Source organism: Tachypleus tridentatus, chromosome 2, assembly GCF_004210375.1.
Source record: "Tachypleus tridentatus isolate NWPU-2018 chromosome 2, ASM421037v1, whole genome shotgun sequence".
Lineage (NCBI taxonomy): Eukaryota > Metazoa > Arthropoda > Merostomata > Xiphosura > Limulidae > Tachypleus > Tachypleus tridentatus.
This window is the reverse complement of record NC_134826.1, coordinates 38,729,467-38,744,450: the sequence shown is the minus strand read 5'-3', so window position 1 is coordinate 38,744,450 and position 14,984 is coordinate 38,729,467. Positions and strand designations below refer to the sequence as shown.

The following is a 14,984-nucleotide window of genomic DNA, read 5'->3' as shown; positions in this document are numbered from 1 at the left end:
ACTCTTCTGTTATGTTATAGAAGCTAGGGTATATCAAAACACTCTTCTGTTATGTTATAGAAGCTAGGGTATGTCCAAAACACTCTTCTGTTATGTTATAGAAGCTAGGGTATGTCCAAAACACTCTTCTGTTATGTTATAGAAGCTAGGGTATGTCCAAAACACTCTTCTGTTATGTTATAGGTAGTTACTTCCATTCAGCAGAGTATTTTCATCATTCAGAGTATCAGATGTTGAAAATTTCCAGTTATATTTGTTTGTTTAAATCCACATATAATACAATTGTGAATGATACTTTTTGTTGGCATTATGTTAAGTTTTGGGTAATAAATATGTATATAACCTTTAATCATGAAATAAGCTGTTTGAAAGTAAAGTTTAAATTAGAAAACTCGTATTTCTTGAGTTCAATGCATAATGACTTGTTTACAAACAATGATTAAATTGCTATAGAAAATATTAAATAGATTTCTTAGTATTTTTCATTTTTTACGTATTTTAAATATTTGATGCATGTATAAAATAACATCATACTTACCTCATATACACTGCTGGCCAAAATCTTAAGGCCAATGAACATAAAGAAAAAATATGCATTTTGCATTGCTAGACTCAACCACTTATTTGAGTAGAGCTTCAAAAGATGAAAATAAGAAAAGGGAAAATAAAAACGTTTCAGCACTTAATATGGAAAATGTGAACACTATGAAATTAGCCTAAATACTAGCTGGTCAAAAGCTTAAGATCACACTGAAATGAAGCATTAATTGGTAAATGCGTAATGAAATTTAGTCATTTGTGTTCAAGCATTAGCGTTGTCAGCATCTCCCACTGAAATCTCCTGTGTTACATTGGGTAAAAACATGGCAAAGGCTAAAATGTTGACAGAGTTTTTGAATGTGGCAGAATTGTCGAGCTGCAAAAGCAAGGTCTCTCTCCACATGCCATCGCTGGTGAGATTGGGCATAGTAAAACTGCTGTTGCAAATTTCTTAAAAGACCCTGAGGGATAAAGAATGAGAATTTTAAGTGGTCAGCCCAAGAAAATTTCACCGGTGTTGAGCAGGAGGATTTGTCGGATTGTCCGGCAAGACACCAGCCAATCATTGAACCAGATTAAGGCCCTCAGGGATGAAGAATGCAGCTCAAGAACAGTAAGACAGCATCTACAAGAGAAAGACTTTAAAAACTGTAAATATCTTTGAAGGCCAAGCCTCCTTCCACACCACAAAACAGCTCGGTTAAACTTTGCTGAGAAGCACCAAACATGGGACGTAGAAAAGTGGAAGAAGGTTTTGTTCTCTAATGAGAAAAATTTAACCTGGATTGTCCAGGTGGCTTCCAATATTACTGGCATGATAAGGATATCCCACCAGAGACATTTTCTACATGACACATTGGAGGTGATTCCATCATGATCTGGGGTGCTTTCTCCTTCCATGGAACAATGGAGCTTCAGGTTATACAGAAGTGTCAAACTGCAGCTGGCTACATTGGAATGTTGGAGAAATCATCCTTATTGATTAAAGGCCCTCGCTTGTGTGGAAATGACTGGATCCTTCAGCAGGATAATGCTGCAATCCACAATGCCCACACAACAAAGAACTTTTTCATAGCAAATAACGTGATCTTTTGGGCAATCCAGCGTGTTCACACGAACTGAACCCCATTGAAAATATTAGGGGATGGATGGCAAGGGAAGTCTATAGAAATGGATGTCAATTCCGAACAGTGCATGATCTTCGTGAAGCCATCTTCACCACTTGGAATAACATTCCAGCCAGCCTTCTGCAAACGCTTATATTGACTATGCCAAAGTGAATGTTTGAAGTTATTCGCAATGATGGCCGTGCAACTCACTACTGATACCTCTTGTTGGGCATTTCCTACCCTGTTTAGGATTTATTTTTGGTATGGTCTTAAACTTTTGACCAACTGGTATTTAGGCTAATTTCATAGTGTTCACATTTTCCCTTTAAATGCTAAAAAAGTTTTTTATTTTCCCTTTTCTTATTTTCATCCTTCGAAGCTCTACTCAAATAAGTAGTTGAGTCTAACAATGCAAAATGCATATTTTTCTTTATGTTCATTGGCCTTAAGATTTTGGCCAGCAGTGATTAACATACTACTTTTTGGAAATTAAATTTTTTTAGATAATACTTTTTCTAGGAAGTTAGAGAAGATATTGTCAAGTCTGAAGAAACACTGACTGATAGGTTGAGTATATTTTAGTACCTGTATTGTACTATTTTTAACATTAGAAACTGTCATTTATGTGCAAACAGTTTCTGTTATTGTTTTCCTATAAATAATTCAAAGATCAGGGTGTAATTCAGTGGTTGTATAAGACAGAATACTTGAACTAAAAGTTTGATATTTTGATCTACGAGAGCTGTTCAAAAAATACACGGACTGTTTGAATTGCGCGGCTCCAGTTGGTTCCAGGGGAATCCGCTTGGTGTCGCTAGGTTCACACAGCTCAGCTGATTACGACGCCATTTCCCGATTGCAGATAACTTCATTTGCGTATTAGCCACGCGGTTTTAAGTGAAGTGCGATTTTTTCATTTGGCGGATTTCAGAATGAATGACCTGAAGGAGCAACGACTTGCTGTGAAATTTTGTGTTAAACTTGGAAAATCTGTGACTGAAACTTTTGCTATGGTTAACACGGCTTATGGTAATGTTGCTATGAAGCGTACGGCATGTTTCAAGTGGCATGAACGTTTTAAGGATGGTCGACAGTCCATTGAAGATGATGAGCGTCCTGGACGTTCTTCCACGTCAACTGACGACCCACACGTCGACAAAATCAACACCCTGGTGTGGGCAAATCGACGTCTGACTGTCAGGGAGCTTGCTGAAGAGTGTGGGATATCAGTTGGATCTTGTTACGAGATTTTGACTGAAAAATTGAAGATGCACCGCATTGCTGCAAAATTGAGCTGTCAGAACTCGTGGGTTTTTGGCCAAACACTCGATCATTGTTCTTCCCCACCCCCCTACTCACCTGACCTTGCTCCTTGCGATTTTTTCTTGTTCCCCAAACTCAAAAGACCCATGAAAGGAAGAAGATTTGAGACGATTCCCAAGATTAAGGCAAATGCGACGAAGGAGCTGGAGGACATTACAAAAGAAGCGTACCAGGACTGTTTCAACAAGTGAAAACACCGTTGGGATAAGTGTGTGCATTGGGGAGGAGAGTACTTTGAAGGGGTCCCAGACCTGTAACTTCTAAATAAAGTACATTTTGTTTTATGACGTCAATCCGCGTATTTTTTGAACAGACCTCATATATTTCATTTAAATTATTTCATGCACTTCCCAAGCTATGAAACTAAATATCTTAAGTTTAAGTTTTAAAATTCAAAATATGTTTGAAGCACTATGAATTTCTTTTAATAGTTAGTGTGCCAAGCCATGGATCTACAGGTCCATAATTTGCATTCCATCACTGAAAAAAACCTATAAAAAATACTCCGTGTTTTGTGGCCATAGGTACATTATAGGGGGTTACTATAAAATAAAATTAATTGGTCAAATAAGAGAAACCTAAGAATTGACAGGGAGTGCTGTTGGGTAGCTGTTTATCTTCGTATGTAGCAGTTCAAAATTAGCAAAAATAGTAATAGTTGTTTTGCACAGGTATCTAAAAAAATGACAAGCAAATAAACAGGTTTATTTTAATACCTTGTACTCTTTTTAATTCAAAACTTTTGTTTTGTTTTAATGCATTTTATATGGTCTTCAGAATTTTCTGAATGGTGAATTATTTTAGGAGTAACTGCAAACTGTAATCTGTTTGCCAAAATATATGTTAATTTCTAGTTCCCTTAGCTTTTTGATCTTGAAATGATTCAGTTTTTTCTTTGGCTGCTTTTATCATTCATTTCATTTGCTTTTTGAAATTTGTAGTTTCTTTCATTTTATCTTACTTTTGGAGATGTAAACCACTCAACTTATGTCCTCATGCATGTAGGCTGGGAACTTCCTCTTATCATGAAATATATATTTCATTCCCAATAACATTTGGTTTTGGACTGGAATTGACCCTCCACATTTAATTTCTGCTTTTCTGTCTTCTTCTGGGTGTATATTCTTGGGGTTTATTTTTGCAGGTGGTACTGGATTTCCATAGGTGATGGTTTAGGTTCTTTGGAAGGAGACACTTCTTCCCTTCAGGTTCCTGGGCCTTAGGTGAATGGTTGAGGACCCTCCTCCTGCCATTGGCTGGTTGAGTCACTCCTACTGCAACTGGTTTGGACTAGAGTTCACCTCCTAGTTACGGTTCAGTGCACCCTAGCCACTGTATACACACTCCATCTTCTTTAAATTTCAAATTGATATCTTTTTCTGCCATTTTGTGCAACACAATACTTATTGGCTCCACATGAATGATGAGTATACTCAGTTCATGTGTGGTGTATTCTGTCATGAGTGGGTTTTCTCTACAAACAAGGGCATGTTCTGTGAATGCTTTTCAGATGCTCTTGAATGGTGCTAATTTAGGTGTTTTTACACAAATAAAAGGAGTAATTAAAAAAAAATATGAACATTTTGAAACTTTGTGGAATGAGGAATTTCATAACTTTAAAATATTTTTGAGGAATATGAACAAGAATATTACTTTGTAATATTAATCAGACTATTTAGATATTACATAAATTTGAGTGTCAGATGTTTTAACTAGTTTTACAACAAATTACTCTCATGTACTGTAAAGAGAAAATTTTTTCATATCTAAAAATATATATATCAAAGCCTCTTTTCTTAACAAATTTTTAGATTTCAGTAATTGCTATGACTATTTTTAATAGTTTGTGGTAAGGAGTTTCATTCCATCACATACAGAAAATAGAAAATTCTTTCTAAATACTGTACATGTAAAAATATAATTTTTTGCTGTTTGGTAAACATATGAGGAAATGATTGCAAATCTCCTCCTGTAACTAAAAGTGCAAGTTCAGTAAGTTGTTTTATTTATGAGTATTCCAATGGTTAACAATCAGAGGTTATATGATTTAATATAGTAAATAATATATAGTGTGAAACTTGCTGTATCTTCTAAAAAAGGGAAAACTACTACTGAACTACACAATCGTTATAAAAATTAATTGCTGAAACAATTTATTAAAATAGTTTAGTGGACCTTTCGAAAGCACTTGTGTTATGTTTTTTATTCATATCTGTCAAAACTTCTAACATCATGTGAAAATCTGTATAGTGGTTTAACAAGTTTCTTGAACTGATTTAAGACAAATCAGCAATGCAGTACAGTTAAAAATGAGCTGTCTCCTACAGATCCAGTGGTTGTGTTAATTATGACCTCCAATTTAATTAATCATTGGAGACACGTGGCCCTAGTCTCACAGTTCAGACAGTTCTGTCTTTTTTTAGTAATCCAATATATCACATTGTATGTGTGCTTTTCTTCATTTTGATTTTATTTCTTTTCTAATAATTTTATGTAAGCACTTGCAGATGATAAGTTAACCTGGTAAAATTGTTTAATAAAAAAATGTTTGTTCTGTAAATCCTTAAGATTGTGTCGAGAATTTGAGATTCTTGTAAATGTTGAATTTGCTTCATATTCAGGTTATAGATATGGTAAAAGGTTGACACATGTAACAAAAAGACATTAAGAGAAACATTGGGTGGCTGAATGTCTTGCACCTTCAGTTACAGATAATTAAATTATTTATCAAGAAATTACAATTACTTTCTGGATTAAACATAATTTAAGTTGTCCATCATAATTTTTAATGTGCTTTTTGATAACTAACTACATTGAAAAAAAATTCTTATAATTTTTTTAATGAATAATTATAAGTGGAATATGATCAAATTACAGAAAAAACAACTAAATATTAAGTGATCTTTAAAGTTGTTATTGCATAATTCTAGATTTAATAATCATGGCTATTTATACTAATATATTCCAGTAACAAGATTACATTTGAAACTTGTGTTACACTAATGGCAGTGCATGTTTTTCAGGTATTTAATTAGTATAGGGAAAAATATATATATGTATGGTATATGTGTGTCATTAGTTTTTTACCTTTTTGTATCAATATAATGTTATCCTAAACTTATCAGCCTTTCTTAGTATGTGCAGGTTTTACAAAACAATGTTAAGAAAATTAAGTTGACTTCTAGCTGCCTTTCTTACTTTATCATTTTATTGAGGTCATACATATTCTACGGATGAGTGACATGGCTGTTATGTTTTTGTTTAAAATATTCATAAAGATATTTTTATTTACGTGAGTATAGGAAATAAAGCTCTATTAATCCAAATTTTAATACTATAGAACAAGCTAAAAGGTTTTTAGTAGTCAAGTATTAGACAGATTGACATATTTTGAAATAACATCTGACATTTTAAATTCAAAAATTGTATATTTTTGTTTTTCAGGGAGCATAACTGTTTTATGTAATATATAACTTATGCTATATAATTTTTGACCACTACTTGGATGCTAGTTTTCTTATACTAGTCAAATGTGGGTCCTGTCAGATGCCAGAAAAGTGTTCTGTAAATTGTGCTGAATGGTTAACCCACTAATTGTTGCTAGTTAACACACTGTTTAAGAACTCAAACAACTACAAAGGGGCATTTGTTTCATTAAATTATCTGATAAACTATATTAATACCATTCTAAGAATACTCTGATATTTCCTACAGTTTTGAACAAAAGGGGACAGTTTCCATTTACTTTACTATATTTAGAAAAAACTGTTATTTACACTGTGTTTGAATATCAATATTGAAATGAGTAGGCTTTGTTCATAAAGCAAATTAAATGTTTTACAGCCTTATTTTTACAGCAATTTTGAAATTATATTGTAGTTTTTCTTTTGTTGGGATGTTTTTGTTTAAACGTTTAATACTGTAATACGTTTTTATAAGCAATGTATAGGGAAATATATTTTTAGAATTTTCACCACTGGAACATATGTTTTAAGAACAATAATTCTTGTATTTATTATTATTATTATTATTAAATTTAGCTTATGCAATTTTGATGACTACATTTGGCTCAAGTATCTTGGAAATTTATCTGGATATTAGTTTAATTTTATTATACTACTACAGAAACAATATATAGTACATCCAATAAGTGAGACATTATTGTAACTGTATTTAAACAGTTGTATCAACTGAAAATCACTACATTACTGTTATCTTGTTGAAACTAACTAATAAAATATATCTGCAATTATGAACAGAAACAAAACTTATCTTGAAATATACTAGTAATTTTTCTTTTTAAGGAGACAATACTTGAGGAGTGGCTTGTTGGGTGTTTAATTAAACGGTTTTAGTTTGAACATAGAGTTTCTGCACAGCTACTAGATTTAAAACAGAAAAAAGAAATTCTTCATTACAATAGACTTCTTGCACAAATACATTTTGAGGAGCAAAGACAGAAAGAGTTTGAAGAAAGTTTGGAACAAGAAAAGGTAAGTTTAATGTGAATATTTGTGATTACCAAGTATTACCAAAATGTGTTTTGACTATCAGAAAGACAAAAGCTCAGTTTTTCCAAGTCAAATATAAAAGTTTTTCTTTAACAGGTTTTTCCAGGTAAAAATGTTTTTTTTGTTTAAGATATTTATAAAAATATTTTTAGTTATGTAAGTATAGGAAATGAAGCTCAATTAACTCAACTTTTAATGGTGTAGAACAAGCTAAAAGGTTTTTGGTAGTCAAGTATTAGACAGATTGATGTATTTTGAAATAACATCTGACATTTTAAATTCAAAATCACAAAACTTTTATCCAAGAACAATTGTATATTTTTATTTTTCAGGGAGCTTAACTGTTTTATGTAATATATAACTTATGCTGTATAATTTTTTTTTCCTTACTCTATTAATAGATTTGGCATGATAATGTACCACATTTTTTACTGAAATGAAATGTCTGATATGATGTGGAGTAGCACATAAATAGGTATTATTTTATTTTATGAATATTATTGACATGTGGTGTAGATGTTTAGGACAATGCAAATAATAATTATATTTAATACAAGAAAAATTTTATTAAGCAGTTTTAAAGCCCTATTTACATTACACAGCATGTTTTAATTTTCTAAATTTGTGTTGTGATCAGTAGGTCTGGATAATTTAATTGATTACCAATCCAATGAGCAGCAATTGCATCAGTTAATGCTACGTAAACTGATTAATTGAAATTATGATTCAATCCTTCACTTATAATTATTGTTTCTGATTATTACTGTTTTCATGTTTTCCAATGATTGATTAATTGCACTTCAGATTACTACTATTTTTTTATTGTTCCAACAGTTGATTAATTGAAATTCTTATTATTACTGTTTTTGATTGTTCCAACAATTGAGAGTCTCAGGTTTGGTTCCTATTGCATTGAACTTACTTGCTCTGTTATTGTTACGGTAAAAACATTATTGTTATCTAACACTTCTGATAATTATGTTTTAGCTTTTCATCAAGCTGATTAACCCCTTCTTGATTCTTTGTAGTGGGAGTCACTTTTACCAAGATAGGGGGTTTGACCTTTAAAATCCCAAACATTTTTTCATGTCCAGTTTTCCTTTGTTTTAACCTTAAAGATTTCCTGTGCTACTTTTCCACCATATACCTTCTTTATGAGGCCCTTCACCAATCCCTTGAGAGGTTTTCATGGGAAACTTTACTCTCATTACCTCCATGTTGGCACAGTTTTCCTGCTTTGCCCTATACCTTCACATATGCTTTTTTTGCCATTGGGATTTTTTGTTAGAGATGCTTTCTTGTCACAGGTTCATCTATTTCCTCTTATCCTTATCACTTGTGGATGACTCCTTTTCTCCATCAGTCTGTGTTTGGAGATATTCCTAAGTATTTGGAATCACATGTGGAATCTGTGAGACAGCATTCAGCCTTTTCATCTTTTGTTGCTTGGTTGTCTCATTCTGATTCCATGACCACTTACATAACTGTTTTTGTCCTGCAGCTTATGTCCTTTACTAGCACCTACCATTAGGAGCTCAACATTTTGTGTATCTTGGCACCAAGTTCATTATTGCTCAGCAGTTCCATTGACTGTCAAGTGGTTTCTGGTCCATTGGTGGTGTATTTGGCTGACGGTGTTCTCCACTGATGGGAATTCACTACCATTCCTTGGATGATCCAAGTTTTACTAGAATGACATTTTATCCATTTCACACTCCCTCTCCAACTGTTTCCTGTATTGAGTTTCTTTCTGTTAAATGTAGGATCCCACTACTAGTTAGCATCTATTCAAAGCTGTGCATACTTTTATCACAAAGAGCTGTTGAATCTGTCAGCCATTCTTCTCCAAATTTTGTTTTCTAGGCTGTCTCCAAGAGATTCAGGGACTGACATCCTGTGATTTACCTGTCCTACCTCAACCACTTTTTGGATATTACCACTTTACCATAGAGTATTTTTAAAACTCTGGTGGGTTTTTTCTCCAGGGTTGTGGAAGAACAAAGTAGATGTTTGAAATGTTTATATCCATATTCCTATTTTTCATCAGTCCAAATGCTATCTTCAGTTTGTTCACCTTAAGGTTATGCTTCAGTTTCATATTTTGCCTTTTGGACTTGCTTCAACACTTTTTGCACTTTGATCAAGGTCTTTGCCCAACTTATAAATGCTTGAGAGCTGCTTTTACATCACTACACAGATGTTTGGCTCATGTTTGCTACTTCTGTACTGGAATCTTTTCCGTTTATGTTGTTTGGATTCTGAAGTTAGAGAAGTTTTTCTTTTGCCTACCCAACATCTTATTCTCTTGGGTATATAGATGTATTTTTCTACACTCACCTCAATTGGGCCCAACCCTTTTCACTTTGTCTCCATGTGATGGAGCTTTCACTTCTCAATACATTTACTGCTCCTTCTGCTGTTGCATTTAAAGTTCTATTCAATCTATTGTTTTGGGGGACATGGGCTTTTATGGAAGCCTTTATCCCTTTGGAATCAAACACAGACATTCTCTTCAGAGGACACTGGACAACTAATGAAATCTTGTTCAAGACCCCTTGGATTTATCAGTTGCCCTTACTAATGATATATATTGGTAGTTGAACAAAGATGACACAACAGTAGGAGTACTGCTTTCTCCACCTCATCCAGATTTGCATCTATAGACAGATACTTCTCTCCAAGATTGTTGGGTGTGGGTCAATCAACAGGAGCCTTCTGGACAATGGATTGAAATAAAAACATCTTACCATATCAAAATTTTGGAGCTTTAGGTGGTCTGACATGTTTTTGATTGTTTTCTTCCTCTGCTATGGAACCAACACATCATGATCCACTCTTACAATTCCATTTTGTGGCCTGTATCAATCATCAAGGAGGCAACTGTTTCCATTACCTTTGTGGTCAAACATTAGAACTCTTTTATTGGGCTCACACACTATGGATAGGTCTTCTTGTATGTCATGTTCAAGGTGCTTTCAACCTCATGGCGTATGTTTTTTCATTCTGTGTTAATATTTCTCTGTACATGATCTTTCTCCTTTTACTCTTACAAGCTGGGTTTGTCAACTGATTAGATTGGTATATTCCTCTCTTCCTTCCTATCTTCTTCCTGAAATCTTTTTCAGATGTTATTATATCAGATCAAACACTGAACTTCTTCACTGGCATCTAACCTCCATTGTCTACACCTTGTATGTTCATTTCCCACTGTCTTCATTGGGTAACTGTTTCTTCCCTGTCAGGGTAGCACCTGTAGCCCTTCAGACTTTGATGAGGTTGGTAATGCTTATATATTTTGTCTGGCAGAAGCATATTCCATTTGAGTTTAGGATTCTACTTAGTGACAAGCACTGCCTGTCTAGGTATGCTTATCTCTCAAATTCACACTGAATGGCAAACATGTATACCAGTGGCCAATAATGTACACTGTTGAAATGGAATGTTCCACAAGATTTCTAGTAACTTTTCCTCACAATATATAAGCTTCATAAATGTGTCTCATTTCAGACCATACTAACCCGTGGATTTACATGGGTAAATCACAAGGGGATAGTTGCCCATCCCTGCTGTCCCATCAGTTGAATAAATCAGGGACTGTCTGTTTTTCAGTATGAAGTTTTTGTGGTCACCCACTGAACTGTCTCATTGTTGGTATTTCTCTAGACTCTCCACAACATTTTCTTTCCTCTTATTCTCCTAGTGGAGTATGGGAGTCTTTGCAACTTTGCAGTTCTGAGCTGCTGTTGTGATGGACAATTGAGGAGCCCTTTTTAATGTGAATATTTCCATTCATTAGATGGTAGAGCAGTGATGTTATGCTGATGTAGATAATGTTTAATCTTCTAATTAAGTACTCCACCTCTATTTGGTGGGTCCCAGAGGTTGATGTCATGCCAATCTTCTGTGAAGCTCTATCCTGAGAGTGAGTTTGCATATATTCTCTAGAGGCAATCCACTTCCATGCAGTGTGACTCACAGGTTGACACTGCACTTCAGTTTCTGTATGATCCATTCTAGGGAGTGATGTTGTATGGATTCTGGATGTTGATAGTGCAACAAGCTTCTGCACAGTTATATCCAGATGGTGAGATTGCATATCTTTTACAGCAGCACTCCACTTCTGTATGGTGGGAGCAAGAACCATGATGTTATGCTGCAGCATATGTGCCATCCTATTCAAAGGATGACTTTGCTTTCAATGTTGCATGCTTCTGTGAAGTCCTATCTGGAAACTGATGTTATTTGGGGTGAAGTTTCTCTTTTTCACACTCCACCACAGAGTGTTTTCACTACCTGAGGCTAATATTGTACATTGAGGTACAAGTCTGATTGAGTTTGGTTTAATGTGACTTGCCACATTAGCACCTCTCTTCATACTGTTATTTGGATGTTGGGATTCAGGAGACATGTGTGATTGTGGATTTGCACACATGTGCCCTTTTTTAAAGATTGATTTGAAAAGTATTTACTTTCTACCCAAATTGAGGTGAAGACAGTTTGGATCCTCCTCCTACCATGAGCCAAAAATTTTGTTCCTAATGCTGCTTTGTGAACATTCATTATAGTTTTCCCTGCATTATTGTCTGTAGATGATTCTGGGATTGATTGTCTGGTATACTGTGGTGTGGATTTGAATGCATCCAACTTTTCTTTCCATTTTGGTTGTGCTCCTCCCACTTTTTACTGTATTTGCCACTTATTTTCACACTGGGTGCAGAGTATACCAAATGGAGATCACACTTTATAGGTGTTCTGATACTTTGAAATGATACTTCTCTCCCTTGCACCAACCCTTCCATCTATTCAATGTGGAATTCTAGCTGTACATATGAGAGGGTTGAGGTACCATTATTGGAATTTATTATTTTTATATGTCGAAAATATATTTCCAGTAGTTACTCACTTCTCTCACACTTTCTACCCTTTCTTCTCACTAAAAGGGGGTAATTCCTTTCTGCCTAATCTCTAAATGATAGTTTGATAGAATCAAGATGTCAAAGCCAGAAGGATTAAGTTCACAACCAGCATATCGTCTACCACCAGTTCCAAAGTCATATGGGATAAGATTCGAAAGGTCAGTGAGCAATATAATTCTGTCCCCATCTCAATCTTGCTCTCTGATGGCCAGGAAATAGCTGATACTCGAGGTGAAAGCTTTTGGCAGGAATCTAACACTTTTGCTTCTTCCTCCACCTTCTTAGTCATCAAGACTGGGGCAGAGCGATCACCTCTTTCCTTTCAAGGTGATTGTCTCTATGACTATAATCGTCTCTTTACACTGGTGAACTCAAACTGGCCCTTCATTGGTCTGGCAGTACATCAATTAGACCTGATTATGTACACTATGAAATGCTGTGCCATATACCTCTTGCTTCTCTTGCTATTCTTCTGATTGTTTTTAACTGGATCTGGCAGGAGAATATTTTTCCTGATGTCTTGTGCCAGGCAATTGTCCTACCTTTCTCTAAGTCTGGAAAGGATCCCAAGATTCCTTCAAACTATCATCCAATTGCTTTGATGAGCTGTCTCTGGAAGATTTTAGAGAGGATGGTTAATGCTTATCTTGTTTGGTTCCTCGAATCAAACAACCTTCTTTCTCCCACCCAGTTGGGTTCTGACGACAGTGCTCCACCATGGACCACCTGATTCGACTTGAAACGTCAATGAGACAAGCCTTTCTCATATGACAACATCTTGTATCAATATTCTTTGACATTGAGAGGGGTTATGATACAACATGGAGGTATGGCATTTTGCGAGACCTCCATATATATGAGTTATGTGTCCATTTGCCCATTTTTATTAAAAATGTTTGATTGACAGGAGATTCCAAGTTCATGTGGGTTTGACACTTTTCTGCAGGAACTTGGAGTCCCTCAGGGCTGTGTTTTAAGTGTCACACTTTTCAGTATAAAAATTAATGCCATCACTGAACAACTCCCTCTCACTGTTGGAAACGGGGTCTATGTCGATGACTTTCACATCTCATGTCAGTCATTGAACATGAGGAATATTGAGTGGCAGCTACAGACTGCCCTCAATTGTTTACTGAAGTAGACCACAGCAAATGGCTTTAACTTCTCTCTCTCTAAAACCATTTGCATGCACTTTTGCTGCCAAAGGGGTATTCACCCTGATCCTGAATTCCATATCAGTTCAGAGCTTATACATAGAGTCTCATGAACCTTCTTTGCACCTTTGTCATTTGCAACTGTCTTTACTATATGCTTCGAAACTTTGTTCCTTATCAAAGCATCCTACCTGGGGTTGTGTTTTCTTTCCTTGATGGGTCATGCTTTTTTAGACCAGATGGTCTGCCATTGCTCCTTTTGGCCTTCATATCCAGGCACAGTTGGATGTATTGGGTCTCTTCTTAGATAACATTGCTGTATCCTCTAGCCAGCCCATCCCACCATGGCTTCTTACAGTCCCTATCTTTCGAACCATCCTTCCATTCTATTTATACAGATGATTCGAAATCAGGTGACTGTGTGGGCTCTGCCATGATTTGTTGTAGTTTGGTGGTTGTGTGCAGAATCCCCTCTGCAGCTTCTGTGTTCACTGCTGAACTGTATGCCATTTGTCTTGTCCTGGTTCACACAAAAGCTAAACAGTAATCAAAGTGCACTATTTATACTGACTCGCTTAGTTCTCTACTGGCCCTTGAATTGCTTCACATTGGCTCACACCCTGTTTTAGCCAATATTCAAAACCAACTGGCCAATTTCTCTTTAACATCTACTTCTCTCCAGTTTTTCTGAATACTGGGCCGCGTTGGTTTTTGCAGGAACGAGCTTCTTGATGCTGCAGCTAAGTCTGTCTGCACTATTACTGCTGTGCCTGTTCCAAACATGGACTATGGTCTTGTATTCAAGCTTCGGCTCCATGCCAGCTAGCAGTCAACTTGGAGTGAGCAACGCAAAAACAAGCTTTTCCAAATAAATCCCTGTATTGGACTTTGGCCATCTTGTTACCGTAAGGATCAGAAAGAGGAAGTTGTTCTAACTAGACTACGCACTGGTCACAGTTTTTAACTTATCGTTTTCTTTTATATGGAACTGATGCACCAGTGTGTAGTTTATGTAACACTCAGATCACAATAAGTCACATTTTACTTTCTTGTCATCGTTACAACCTCAACAATGGCACCATTTTAAGCATGTTCTGTTCCAAGGTTTGTCCATAACATTAGACAGTGTTGTTGGTGATGGTGACACTGTCCACCTTGGTAATGTTTTTAGTTTTTCAAAGGCCATTAATCTTTTTAATTCCATTTAAGTTTTTTAATTTATACATAACACCTTTTTAATGTGGCCACCTTTTAAAAAATCACAGTTTATATAGTTCGATTTGAAATCGGAAACTGGCTGTATCATTAAATAACTCGAAACTAGGACTGGAAAGGCCAACTTTAGGTGACTAACGCTGCTGTTTGAACTACCCGTTAGTCATCCTGGAAAGTTATTATTATAATTTTGCTACATGTCTTTTACAACCTATT

General features: G+C 35.4%; 1 long non-coding RNA gene across 5 annotated transcripts in view; it reads left to right on the top strand.

The window, feature by feature from the left end:
• LOC143241128 (uncharacterized) overlaps positions 1 to 14,984 on the top strand; it is a 43,312-nt gene that overhangs the window by 18,646 nt on the left and 9,682 nt on the right. For 2 of the 5 annotated variants that reach the window (XR_013022201.1, XR_013022202.1), the window contains exons 1-2: positions 3,006 to 3,623; positions 7,277 to 7,465. The exons of 2 other annotated variants lie outside the window; for them this stretch is intronic. This is a non-coding gene — a long non-coding RNA (uncharacterized LOC143241128). Of the gene's footprint in view, positions 1 to 3,005; positions 3,624 to 7,276; positions 7,466 to 14,984 lie in introns of those variants that run through there. One more of the 5 variants, XR_013022199.1, reaches the window with a different exon arrangement.